The sequence below is a fragment of the Drosophila innubila genome, chromosome X, assembly GCF_004354385.1.
Source record: "Drosophila innubila isolate TH190305 chromosome X, UK_Dinn_1.0, whole genome shotgun sequence".
NCBI lineage: Eukaryota > Metazoa > Arthropoda > Insecta > Diptera > Drosophilidae > Drosophila > Drosophila innubila.
In genome coordinates, this window is record NC_047626.1 from 9,783,746 (window position 1) to 9,798,469 (window position 14,724).

The window sequence follows — 14,724 nt, forward strand, 5'->3', positions numbered from 1 at the left end:
ATATTCAAAGCCATAAGTTCCTTAAAAAAAATTCAAAAATAATTTTATATACGCATATAAATCAAATTTAAATGGCAAATTAAGCTACAGAACAAAACCATAGGTCATTTAGACTAAACGTCTAGACTTAACAGATACCCTGTAAGCAGCAATTGAAATACGCTGTAATTGAGTTGTTGGACACAATATAATCTGACAAATAGCAAAACTTGAAAATTCATAAAGATTCTACTTTTTTTTAAGAAATAGAAATTGGAAATTCATAAAACCAAAAGTTTTTTCCTACTAAAATGCATTTATAGTTTAATTGTGCCTATGGAAATGTATTTTAAAGTACTGAGATATAAAATATAATAAAATCTATTCCATTTCGATTAATTAAATGTGTTAAGAGTTATAATGAAATCCAAACAGTTTTTTAAAAAAACATTTCCAAGAAAATTAGACATTTTTGTATCCTTGAACCGTTCCAATAGCAACTATATAGTATAGCAAACCGACATTGATTAAACTGAATCCAAATACATAGCATAATTGTTGACCATAAATTTACATACCTGACATTTTAAAGAAAATGTAATTTATTTGTAAAGTATAAAGATTGCATTAAAGCTTTAATTCATATCATGCTGATTTATTTAAATCAATTGCTTAGTCACACCCACACACTGACACACAACTGTACTTAGTCGAGACAAATCCTGAGCTTGTTTTGGGCTTTCGAATTTTCGTTCAAAGACAAAACGTTAAGAGCATCATCAATAATAATTTGTGGGATAAACAAAGTCTAAAAAGCAGATAAGCTTAAGGATTATATAATCGACTCGTATTTCGTGCGTTGCCTGCAGGTGAAATGAATTAGCTGAAAAATACTCCAACCACACAGCAACCAACCGCTGAACCACAATGCCAATCCTCAATCCAAACCCTTCCACAGGCGATTTCTATTTCTATTCCCCTCTTCTCTTCTCTTCTTTTATTTCTATTTTGCTCTGTTTCTTGGGCGTGACGCTGCTAAGTGGATTCTGCCAGCTTGTTGTGGGATTAAGGAAGGGCAGGAAATTATGAAAATTAAAGGCACAAGCAGCCACCTTGCGGTGCAGCACAGCTTAAGGGCAACCAATCGCCATCCAAGTTCAACCATCGAGTTCAACAATGGAGCAAATTATGCGCGAAAAGTGGCAGAGACCAGACCAGAGGCTGGACACCAGACACCACCAGACACCAGCAGACTCAGGTGGTGGCTCCTGGTGGTGCTTGCCATATAAAAAACGTAGAAGAATGAAACAAAAGAAGTTCACAACAACAACAACAACAACAAAAATAAAGAGATGGAGTGTACACTGAAAAATAAGACCAACTTCTAAAATCAAGAACTTTCATTTTGAATATTTTGTTCTTTAAATAAGATTATTTTAGGACTAATTTACTAAAACTAAGATTATTAATCTAAAAAATCTTAAAATCTTAATATAAGAATAAAAATCTTAAATTGTAAGGAAACCATAAATATATACTATTTCGTATCAACCAAATGATTGCATCATGGCGCTCTGGTTAGAGAGACCGCTTCAGTTGTGAAGCAGTAGGCGGCGGTTCGAATCCCACTCGTAACAAATTAAAATAACATTTATAAAATTACTGAAACAGAATGAAATGTAAATAAATCAAAATTTAAAAAAGAAAAATTTTAAATATAACAAATAGTTTTATTTTTTTTATTTATTTATTTTAATTTTAAAAACATTTATTCTTAAAATAAAAACTTGGCCCTATTTAAAATGTTCTTAAAATCAAGATATGTTCTTTTAATTTAAGAAATTTATGTTCTCGACGCATTTTTTAGCTGTGAGGCCAAAATCTTGATTTTAGAACATTTTTTATATCAGTGTAGGGGAGGGGGGAGAGAGAACTTTTGCCAATACGCGTTGCGGCTCAACGGATAAATTATGCCGACGCACTCGAGTGCTTATTGTGACTACGACTCTCCCTAGTCCTTGCCCTTGGCATCATACCCTCCCCTCCCCACCACTCCTCTGCCCACCTCTGCCCACCTCTTCTGCAGCGTCCACTTGTCTGCGAACGCTTTTTTATGCGCCCCTCAATGCCGTCAATACAAGTTGGCCGCCGTTTTGTTTGCCATATTCAAAGTCATAAATCATAAAACTGCTCGAGGATATTTTATCATAATCACATCAGGAAGCGAAGCGTCCTTCAATGCAAAAAGAGACTGAGAGCGAGAGGAGAGCGTAAGAGATGGCGAGAGGGGGGAAATTGTTAGACGGTTGGGTGAAAAACTGCGACTCGATTTCGATTTCGATTTTGTTCAATAGAAAAATGACATTATCCATATTTTTGGCGTTAAGTGTTGGCTCTTGTTGCCCTCGTTGTTGTTGCCCTCGTTGTTGTTGTTATCCATGTTGTTGTGCTTGTTGTTGTAGCTTTTAATTTGTGTTTGCCTTCGTTTTGCTTTCTGCATTTGACAAGTGACTTTGTTATGGGCCTGAGACGGGATGAGAAAGTTGCCTGCATAATTTAAGCGACTTAAACACACTTACACTTACCCGTACACACCAACACACACTTGCCTGCCTGCCAAATTGCATATGAAAGTCAATAAATAATTTTTCACATAACCATTTGGCAGACACATGACAACAAACTGAAGAAATCAGTCGACCTCGAGCTCATTAGGCATTCAGGCAGGCGTTTTAATATATGAGAAATGCGTGGCTAACCAGCCACGCCCCCCTTCACTTATGTCACTCCCCCTTCCTTCTATTGCTACACACTCACACACACAGTCTCCCTCTACTGTTAGCTGTTTGAACAGAAAGAAAGAGAGTTTTCCTAAAGTGCTTTTGATGAAAGGAAAAAAAATATTGCATACTTTTATGCTGACGAAAATGTGAAAAATATTGGAAGGGGAATTCTTTTTGTAAAAGAATTGGTATTTAAAATACACAATAAGCTGCCTAATGTCATTATAAATGAAGCTTAACTAATAAAGTAAGATAAGGAGAGAAAACACTTCAAAGTGGGATTAAAAAGGGATGCAAAAACATTTCAAAAAATATTTTAAGAAAAAATCACAATGAAACTGGTTAGTAAAATACAAAAAATGGAAAGCTTTAGGGATAAAGCAAATTTAAAGAAAAAAATGGAAAGAAAAATATAAATGAAGAAATAATTTGAAGAAATTAAGAAAGAAAAAATCTACTTCACATCAGCTAAAAAAATATTCGGAAATGGACGACTCTAATTACATTGAACAACAAACGAAGTATATCCAAATATAAGCAAGGATATCTTGCATTGATGTGAAAACAACTGATATTCCGATTGAAACTGAAAGAGATGGAAAAGAATACCGGAAATTTTCTCTAATAATTACCATAAGTCATAAAGTGGAGAGTTGGGGGAGAAATAAAACCATATAAGAAAAAGGATATGCCATTGACAACACATCCTGTTTAACAGTGCAATGGCATTACAATGGGTCATGCAAAAATTGACAAAAGGCTAAAACACATCCTGGCAAAAGGAGAGAGAGGATACCAACTGGGCGGGGGCAGCAATTGCTGCTAATGCTCTCGTTGCCAACATATGTTTTGGCCAAATGTTGTCATAAATTTTGAGGCAGCAGCGACGACAACAAGAACGAGCACTGAGACAAAAAAGCGCCAAGGATGAGGATGCAGATGGAGATGGGGATGAGGATGAGCCGATGGTGATGGTGATGGTGATGCTGCTACTGCAGACAAAGTGCAAAGAAACAATGTGCAGTGCCAAACAGCAGCAACATCACAACAAAGGAAATGAGTGCGGTTGTCTGGCAGGACTAGGACTTCCTAGGACTAAGGCTCAGGACCACAAGACGGCAGGACAAGGACCAAGTTGACTTCACTGGAACTGCAACTGCGAGTGAGACTGGCAAAGTTGGCAAATGATCTGGCAGAAATCAGGGCCGCTTAAGAGCGCAGAGTACCAAAAGCAAGCACAAGTCCTGACAGCCATCAGGATACCCATGCCCATGCCCATGCTCATCCTCATCCTCATCTCTTCACTTGTTGTGGAAAACTAACCCCTGCTTGGCTGGCATGCAAAGCGATTAGAGTCGGAGGCCGACATACAGCAGACGGGAGCAATCAGGCAAAGTGCCTGCTGCTGTTGTCCACTGTGTTGGTCACGTTGCACCTGCCACAAAGAGAGAAAGAGAGAGAGTGAGTGAGAGCGAGATCGAGAGAGACAGGCACACATACAGCTAAAATAATTGCATAATTTGCATATTATTTTCTGCTAAACATGCAAAAAGCGCCGCGCAACGTGTGTGCAACATGCATTCCAAATGTGCCACACACACACACACACGCACACATCTGTGTATATGTGTGTGTGTGTACATTAAGTGCAAAGTGTAAATAACCAACTCAGCATAAATCGTGATTACAACATTTTGTGTGCGGATATTTGCGGGCTTGGTTTTGTGGTTTTAATTTAATTAATATTTTTTTGTGTTGCTTTTTGTTTATACTTCAACCTTTGCCTCACAGCTTCTGTCCCCCTTCCCCCTTCCCCCTTCCACTATAGTTTGCACCTTTTTTTCCCAGTTGTCTTGTCTTTTTTGTTGTCACAACTTTAAAACACTTAAAGGCGCTTTTCAAGGGTTGGCTGGGTTTTCAACTCTTGGGTCGCCTCTTTTGTTAATTAGTCAAACAGTTTGAAGGCAGCCGCTAATGAGCTGATAATTGAAATGTACACACATTCACACATTTGCATATGCTTCAAATTGAAGACAAACAATTTATGAATGCATTCAAACTTCATTTACAAAACTTTAAGCTTCAACTTCAAAAGCTGCTTAATTTATTCTTGACTGTTTGATTGAAGAGTCTATTGACAGTCTTATTTTAATCATCAATAACAACATTAATTGCCTGAACTGTGAGAATGGGTGATATGTTTTAAAAAATAATGCTACTTTTTAGATTAAAGTTTGATTTTTAACCCGTCATACCTACGGCAGCTTTTTGATATAGCGACATATCCTTTCCTTGACAGAGGCACACGACCAGATCAAGGATTTATATACATAACGTTACATATGTAGTGACAAAATTATAATACTCTCTGCAGGTGCATAATATTGTAAGTAGACGCTGCCTAACCTTCTATAGATTTTCTGCTAATATAACGAAGTTGTTTTCACTTCAGTGTATTTTCCAATATATTTACTTTGATTATTTCCACTCTCCTTATAGAAAACTGATAAGCTGCTGAGGTCAGTTTCCAACAGCCAACAATCCAGAAGTAGACGCACCTGCTCCTTGAAAAAATTCTTCATCCTGCCTGTGTGTTGATGGTGCTCCAAAAGAAAACACTGGCTGGAATTCCACATATATGTACATATGTATGTCCAATACTTCGTAAACTCCACTGACACAACCTGCCGACATTTAAATAATAATAACTATATTTCCATGCATTGGTTGCTACTCACGTTTGCTGCCACATCTACATCATTATTCCAGTTAATCCAAAAATGCTTAAATTCCATTTGTTATGCAGTTATTTTTATTAATTTGATCGCTTTATTTGTTAGCTTTCTTGAAAATGGCAACGCTGCTCTGCTGCAATTACCGATATCAAAGCATTGCAATTATTGCTATCGATATATCGCAGCAGATCTTATTTGAGCAATCGATACTATCGCAGCGAAGCACGAGCTTGATATTGCACAGCACTGAACAAGTCAATTATCGAAAGTGCTTTCAAAATGTAAAATAATCGTGATCTGCGTTTGGGTTAAATTATTTTTTAAAATATGCCGCAAGTTGATTTAGTGATCAATATGAAAAGATAACGATAAATCAGTAGACAATTTTGCGCAGTGTAATCGGTGTGCAGTTAATGCATTCATATTTAGCTCAACTGAACGCTATAAAATGTGTTTACTCTTTGACGCAATTTCGCCCCACCCTTCACACCTTCCACTTGCCGTTGGTTGGAATTTCTAAAATTTGGCTCGCTGGCTTTTTATTTGGTCTTCATTGGCGGTGGCAACAATGCGGTTATGTAATATAGTGCAAATATTGCGTAACACTTGGATAAATAAATTTCAGCTTTGCAAGTAGTGTACGTGTGTGTGAGAGTGAGTGAGTGTGTGTGTGTGTGTGTTAGAAAATGCAAACGTGCAAAATCGCATTAAATGAGCATTAGCGCATTGTTGATTTTGTGCAGCCGCCCCTCATCCACCAACCCACCCCATCCCCCTGCCACCTCACTCCACAAAACATGCCCAATGGGGGCTCACTTCGTGAGCAGAAAATTGAAGCCTGTGGCGCCATTTGCAATTTCAATTTTCAATTTTTTTAGTCTCTCTTGTTGTTCTTGTTGTTGCTGCTTCTTCATTTTGTTTCTCTTGTTGTTGCTGTTGTTGTTTTTGGCGCTTTCGCTTTGATCTTCAAGCTGAGTGACCGCGCTGCGGGTCAAAGTTCATGCTCGACACTGTTTCGCACGGGGGCACTTCAATAAATTAATTTAAAGTTTAATTAAAAAATTGGTCTTTATTTTCAATTAGTACATGACTCTCTGACCCATCCCCCACCCCCTTTCCCCACCACAGCCACCCACTTTCTTCTCCTGCCCCTTCGTCTTCCCATTTGATTCGCACTTAAAGTGCCCGCCTCTTCGCCCGCTTCTTCTTAATTAATTAAGCAAATTAAATTTATGCATGGGCCAACAACAAATACCACTAGTCGAAAAGACTGAGCGCGAAAGAGCCCAACTGTCAGAGACCCTGTACTTATTCAAATAAAATAGCTCGCATAAAAAAAAACTCTTCTTCTTTTGGCTCAATGCTTTCTTAAATAACTTTCGGGTTTATTTTTCGATCTTGATGAGGTTTTATAAATAGATTGGAATTTGGATAATGATCTTGTGTGTCAAAATTCAAGACTGTAGCTTTCAAATTGATGTTTTTATTCGTTTTCTATGAAAACAAACTTGATTTGTTTGAGATATATAGTACAGTAACCCACATATGTAGCAAATTTGGTGTCTCTAGCTCCTATATTCTCTAAGATCTAGGTGTTTTTACAGACAAACGTGGCTATATAGACTATATAGTTGATGCTGATCGAAAGTATATATAATTAAAGGAGTCTGCCATTTACCTACATTTATTTTTGAACCAACTTAATTGACCCTTTGCACTTGCCAAGTACAGGGTATAACAACGTAAGAAGCATGGCACAATAATTATCAATAACGCTGCCGTTTCTACCTTTTTTCCAGCAGCCTCGGAGTCAGGAAAAGGGCAGCAGCTGGAGCAGGAGAAGCACAACAATGGCTATTAACTTACATTACCCAACAAGTGCGAGGCAGCTGCAGACAATGTGAGTAACGAAGGAGGAGGATGAGGAGAAGGCGAAAGCGAAGGAAGTGGCGTTGAGGCCACTCACGTAAAAGAAACATTAACGCGCCATCTCTGGTGACCCCGCACCTGGCCTTGCCACCTGCCTCCTGTCCCTGCCCCTTCCTCGGGTCACTGCAAAACGCTGCACGCTCGCTTGCTCCCAAAGCTTGTTAGCCCTCCAGTCCAAGGAGCTGGCATTGAGCACGTGACCTGGACCAGAAACATAACCAGGAGAAGCTGCTCTGCCATCTCCTTTTCCTCCTGCTCCTCCAGCTGATGCTGTGGCGCCTACTGGCAACGTGTCACCATGTCCGACTTGCATGCAAAGTGCTCCATACCCAAGTCTCAGAGTCGGAGTCTCACTTTGTGCAAAAGCCAAAAAGGTTGGAGACTGGAACTCGAGCTGTTGCTCTTGCTCTGGTTGTAGTCGGAGGTGAGCTGAGGTGAATCTCTCGTCTCGGGGGCTCATTCTTTGTGCCTGCTTTGACTCTTACATGGCGTCCTTCAAGTTGGTTAGAGCTGACACTGGTCCTGGTCATAAGGGTCACATGCGTCACTTGCACACAGAGGCCTTGTCAAAGGGGGCCTTAAAAAGAAAGGAGTTACGGATCTATTGCTTATCAGTACAGCAGAGATAGCTGAGTATTTTGATATATTTATTTTCAATATCTTAAGCTCCATCTTAGCAATTTTACCTCAGGGAAAAGCTGCTTTTGGCTAGGATAAATAGAAAAAAATGTCTAAAGGATCTTCTTTTTATCATAAGTACAATTGAGTCTTTTTATTTAATCTTCATTTTCTAAAGTCTTTAAAGAACTGGAACAAAAAAACTTTGTTAAATCAATCTTTCAGTTTCGTCTTTCATTAATTTGATAACTGTTTCAATTCTCCAAGATTTCTTGAAAACTCACGTAGTGTTCTATAGATTTTTACCACGTGCTACTGAAACTATTTTAAATGTTGCTGGTTTTTTATAGATATTTCTCAAAATTTGAATAGTTTCCTGGATTGCCTTCTTCTTCTTCGCCTTTACAAACGAGTTTATTCTTTGATAAGCTTTGATGTAGTTGATTCGCATCTCAAATTACAAAAATATACAATCGAAATTGTCGTTGTTGATATTTTTAGCCAAGTCAAGTGTCTAATTGGGATTCAGAATCCCCTTTCATGACACGTCTGTGTTGTGCCCCGATTTGCAGTTAGAGCTCTTGGAGTTCTATTCTCTAGCTGGCAGGTTGCATGCATCAACGTGCAGCCAAAACTGAACTTTGGTCTTTTCATGTCCATTAAAGTGTCTCAGGTAACGGCGAAGGATGCCATCGCATGTGGCACATAGAAAACGAGCTGGTGGCAAGTAAGAGGCTGAATGGCTCAAGTTGCCAATGCAACAAAAACGGGGGCAAGTGCAACAGTGTCGAGCGGGGCAACTTAATTTCCAAATAGATTTCAATAATAAAAACAACAACAAAACAGAGCAGGAGCAATTGTTGTTGTTGCTGATGTTGCAATGAATTTTAAAATATTCATAAACGAAAGCAACAATAGTTTTGTGTTTGCTGTGTGTGTGTGTGTGTGTGTGTGTGTGTGTGTGTGTGATAAGTGTCCTAGGAGGTCGAAAGGTTTTGCATCCTGATGCACTAATTGCAACCACACCCAGCCGACAACAACAACAACAGCAACAACAACAACGAGAAATCAATGGCAACAACAAGGCGAACTACAAAAGCAACTTCTCTGGCAAAAGGTCGCTTCGTTGGCTGCTCCTGTTTCTATTCCTGCTGCTGCTGCTGCTGCTGCTGTCAGTTGTAATAAACGTCTAAGTCGCACCTAAAGTACCCCCACTTCTTCCTCTTTCCCTGCAACCGCCCCCTTCACCACCCCGCAGTTCAACCCGCTTAACAACTGGCAGCAGCAATTAGAAAATGTTACCAACTTAGAAATGCGTGGCGCCTGACTAAATGGACGTTAATGGCCATCTGCTGGCAACCAACTAATAGCACCAGCAACAACACCAACAACAACAACACCATCAGCAGCAGCTACTACAACAACAACGACAATAATAAAATTATCGCTATGGCTGCCGTCCTCCGTTTCCTGCCCTTCCATCATGTCAGACCTTTTCAGAATTGCTCATACGCCCAGGTGGACCAAATACATAACATAGAGATAGCAAGCAATTCAATGGAATAGCTAGAGGAGAGGGGGGGATTCAGTTGTAAAATAGGGGAATGCTGGCATTTCTCCCCCTTCGCTAGGCACATTAAAATTAAATTGCAAATTAAACATCAAAGTAGTTCATGGGCAAAATAGTGAAATGAGTTCATAATCGGATTTGACGACTTGTGAAATGGTTTTAAATGACGACCCAAACGATCGGACAGCCGCAGGGCGTTACGCCAGTTACGGGGCATGCCACTCAACCAGGGGGCGTGGCTGGTATGGTAATGGTAGCATAAGCTACTAATAAATTCCCATGCATACAAAGAAACTATGAAGTTATTTTTCTTTCATAGTCACAAAATTTAAATGAGGATTTAATTTAATCGTAGATTATTTAACAATATATTTTCTGGGTATGATTATAAGCTCCTAATGAATTCCCATGCATATAGTTACGCAATTTATGTAAGCATTTAAATTAATCTTACATTATTTTACAGCATATTGTTTTAATTTATATGCATTTTAATTGAGCTATGTTTGACTATATGTGTTAATAATAAATCTAACGAATTTCTTAAAGATCTCAGCGTTAAATTAATTCTTTTGTAGGTCAATGTTGTACTCAATTCAAGACTGAACTGCCAAACGAATTTCGCAAAACGCCATTTTATCTCACGACGAATTTTTCTTAGCGTGTAATAGCTTGACTTGCAAAATGCACAGTTAGTCAGGACAAAGAGTTCTATATATGATTAATATATTTTAGTGGCTATAACAATTGTTATTATTATCAAGTATTATTACAATATCTATTTAACATTTACTATTACTCACAGTAAATTCTACGATTTTACTCCTCTGAGTTGTGAGTTCCGAGTGAATATGATTCACAACATTCGGAAATCATTTGTTCTGCTTCTTTTGTCTGATGAGCTCATCCAGTTTTTGTCACAGTGTAGACGCACTTTGCATTTGTATTTCGCACTTCAATGAATTTGCCGAGACCAGAAAGGGTTGCGTGGGTAGGGGGAGTAGGCGTGGCAGAGTGAGGAGGAGGGATATGCGTACACTTTTGACGGAGTGACACCTTTGCTTTTGCCGTGATGAGTATTTCGTTGTAGTTGTTGTGTTGCTGTGTTGTTGCTAGCTGCGATTGCAAATTTATTGCCTTTGTTTTTGTTGCTGCTGTTGTTGCTGCCACCGCCAATAAACATTAAAAATAGGCAAAGCATTGAGCAGTGTGCAACAAACAAATTCTTCAAAAATCAATAGAGTGAATCAACCAAGAACGCTGTACACGAGTTTGTTCGACTATAAGATACCCTGTGCCAAAGCTTTCAGATACGCAGATAGAAACACATTTATTAAGATTTATGATTGTTTCTTTATCTTTTTGTATTCTTTGTAGGCCAAGTGACACATCCTTAATCTTATTCAAAAGTATAGAAAATCATAATTAATAAATAAATTTTTTTTTGTATACTTAACTTCAATTCAAATGAAGAACAAGTCCACTTATTTTTGAAACTGAGCTTCTTTTTATGTTTATAACAGTTCGGCGAATCTAACTAGAGAGCCACGAATTTAAAAAAATTATATCAATAAACTGCAAATTCAATTAAATTTTTTTAATTTTTATAATTTGAAGATCTCAAAAGTGACTGATCATTATAATAAGTAAGTCTTTTAACAGTACTAGCTTAGTAATGAATATTTTTTAATTTTTATTATGTTTTCATTTCTGGTAATTGCAATTAAATTTAGTAATTTTGTCTTGTTTCAAAGAGCCACTGTGATTTCTTAGTTTTGTTGTAAAAAAATTTATTTCCAGTTCTACGCTTGCTATAATTTGAAAGATAAACTTCACTTTATTGTTAACATTTGTGAAATTTTGGTGACTGTATGACGACATATTCTTCGTCGATGAGATCTTTATCTGCATTATAGAAATTTATAATGTGTTAAACTATTTACTACATAAATTTGTAAAAAACTAGAATACCCATTGTTGATTGGTATAACAACAGCTAGTATAACACTTGGCGCTCAAACTAGATGCGACTGTGTGTGTGTGTGTGTGTGTGAGTGTGTGTGTGTGTGCGTGAGTGTGTGTGTGTGAGTGTGTTTGTGTGGGTTTCGGTGTTTGGCTTCGCTGATGTTGTCAGCTTTTCGGTGGCTGCAGCGGTCACAGCAGCAACTCTATCACTCTCTGCCTCTCTCGCTCGCTCTTTTTTCTCTCTCTTTCTCTCTCTCTCTCTCGCTCGTTGTGTCGGCTTGGCAGACGGCGGACTATGGCAACTGTTGGCTGCGGCCTGTTCCAGCGGTTGACTGACGCGTATGCGTTATTAAATCTGCATGAGTGTGCGTGTGTGTGTGCGTGTGTTTGTGTGTGCGTGTGTATGTGTGTGTTATATGTCTATGTCTCTATGCGTGCGCTGACAGCAATTTGCGTATCAATATGGGCACATAATGCTTCGAAAATGATTTCAAAAATTTGCATTTAAATTAAAAATTATATTTGCAACACAAACAGACGTTCCACAGGACACACACACACACACAGACACGGTGGCGAGGCGAGGGTAGAAGAGCAGGGGAAAAGGGAGAACCAACAAGGGACATAGACATTTATGTCTGTAGTGTGACGACGTCAAAAAATGCAAATTTTGCAAATTTTAGCTAAAAATTTAGCCATTAGTTGTTTCAACGTGCGTTGCGCATACGCAACGTATTCCCATTTCAACTATACACCTGCTCAGCAGCTCCCTCTCTCTCTCTCTCTTTCGCTCTGCCCAATGGCCAAAAGTGCTATAGTGTGCACCACACACACACACGCACACACACTCGCATATATACACTAAAATTCTCCTGTGCATATGTCAGCTGGGGTGTGTGGCAAACACGCCCCCTTCCCGCCCCTACCACCGATTCCGAGTCCACTTTCTGCCTGTCACACAGCTGCGGCTTTCATAGCTTCTGTTTTTGATTAGGCAACCGGCAACCGGCAATAGCAGCAGTGGCAGCAACATTCACTCATGTTGCATAGATGACGTGCAACAACATGAGGCAGCCACAAACTCTTGCAACGCGATCTTGCAGCATAGCCTCTCCATGCATCTATATCAATTTGATTTTTTTGTTGCACTCTTTATTATCTGCTGCTCGCAATCTCCAACTCGAAAAAGTATACTCTGTGATTAGAAGTTTGGTAAATATGTATAAGGATATTTCCAAAGATCTAAAATTCATATTATTTTTTAACTAACTAAATTAAATTTGAATGCAGAATAAAATTAGGATCCAAACTATAATCAACAGTCGATTAAGAGTAAAAACTTGAGATTTACAATTTTCAAAAATTCACAGGGGGGACCCTTAGCATCGAACCCATGATCTAGAGGAAAATAATTTTTATAACAAAATTAATTAAATTTGAATGCAGAATGAATTAAGAGGTCAAACCAAGATCAAAATGATATTGCGATTGAAAATCGGTCCAGATTTGACAAAGTTATGAAAGTTTAAAGTTAGTCGAGTCTTTGACCTAGCAACTTTACAAGTCAAAATTTTTGTCCGATTTGACATGATTTTTTACAGAAAAATGAAAGGTCTCAGAATCAAATTTAAAGTGTTGTTTTATACTAATTACGATATAAGGAGTCGATTAAAAGTGAAAACTTGAGATTTAAAATTTTTAATTTTCGAAATTTCAAAGGGGGGACCCTATGGTATTAAAATCATGATCTAGAGGAAAATAATTTTTTTTACAAAATCAATTAATTTTGAATGCAGAATGAATTTGGAGGCTAATCCAAGATCAAAATGACATTCCGCTTGAAAATCGGTCCAGGTTTGACAAAGTTATGAAAGTTTGAAGTTGGTCGAACCTTTGACCTAGCAACTTTACAAGTCAAAATTTTTGTCCGATTTGACATGATTTTTTACAGAAAAATGAAAGGTCTCAGAATCAAGTTTAAAGTGTTGTTTTATACTAATTGCGCTATAAGGAGTCGATTAAAAGTAAAAACTTGAGATTTAAAATTATCAATTTTCAAAATTTCAAAGGGGGGACCCTATGGTATTAAAATCATGATCTAGAGGAAAATAATTTTTTTTACAAAATTAATTAATTTTGAATGCAGAATGAATTTGGAGGCCAATCCAAGATCAAAATGATATTGCGATTGAAAATCGGTCCAGATTTGACAAAGTTATGAAAGTTTGAAGTTGGTCGAACCCTTGAGCTAGAGACTTTACAAGTCAACATTTTTGTCCGATTCGACATGATTTCTTACAGAAAATTGAAAGGTCTCAGAATCAAATTTAAAGTGTTGTTTTATACTAATTACGATAAAAGGAGTCGATTAAAAGTGAAAACTTGAGATTTAAAATTTTTAATTTTCGAAATTTCAAAGGGGGGACCCTATGGTATTAAAATCATGATCTAGAGGAAAATAATTTTTTTTACAAAATAATTAAAGTTTGAATGCAGAAAGAATAAAGAGGTCAAACCAAGATGAAAATTACATTCCGCTTGAAAATCGGTTCAGGTTTGACAAAGTTATGAAAGTTTGAAGTTTTGACCTTTGACCTAGCCACTTTACAAGTCAATATTTTTGTACAATATGTCATGATCAAGGTTTAGACGGTTTGGAAGAGGCATTTATTGATCAATATGTATAATTAAGCAGTGGCAAAATATATAAAATTTAATATATAAACTATTTTTATAAAAAAGGTTCCGATTCTTTACATCCAAAAATAAATTTACCCAAGTCGTCTTAAATTGATTCACTACTCTGTAATCTCTTCTAGGGTATCTGCTAGTGGGGCATACACCTGCCTTACAAGTATGCAGTTCAATTGCTCGAATTTCATTTTAAACATTTTCTAGACCAAATGACACTTTACTCGAACTAGGCGATGTTCCAGTTGGACTTGGACTGCGGCTATTCGTTTTGTCAATGTCTATTGTGGCTTCACCTGCCCCCCTCTGTCTCCCTGCCACTTATTTAGCGACCCCTCGCTGCAGAGTTGACTGTTTGTTCAGCGTGCCTGTCCGTTTGTCCGGCTGTCGTCTGCGGCTGTAAATGAAGTTGTGTTTTAATTAAAATTCCAGACTTTATTTCTGTAATTATATT

At 37.8% G+C, this 14,724-nt stretch overlaps 1 long non-coding RNA gene across 1 annotated transcript; it reads right to left on the reverse strand.

The window, feature by feature from the left end:
* Positions 1-4,843: 4,843 nt before the first annotated feature.
* Positions 4,844-5,593, reverse strand: LOC117793558. The gene is made up of 2 exons (XR_004618288.1): positions 5,501-5,593; positions 4,844-5,446 (listed from the first exon to the last, which is right to left on the reverse strand). It is a non-coding gene; the product is annotated as an uncharacterized LOC117793558 (long non-coding RNA).
* Positions 5,594-14,724: the final 9,131 nt, after the last annotated feature.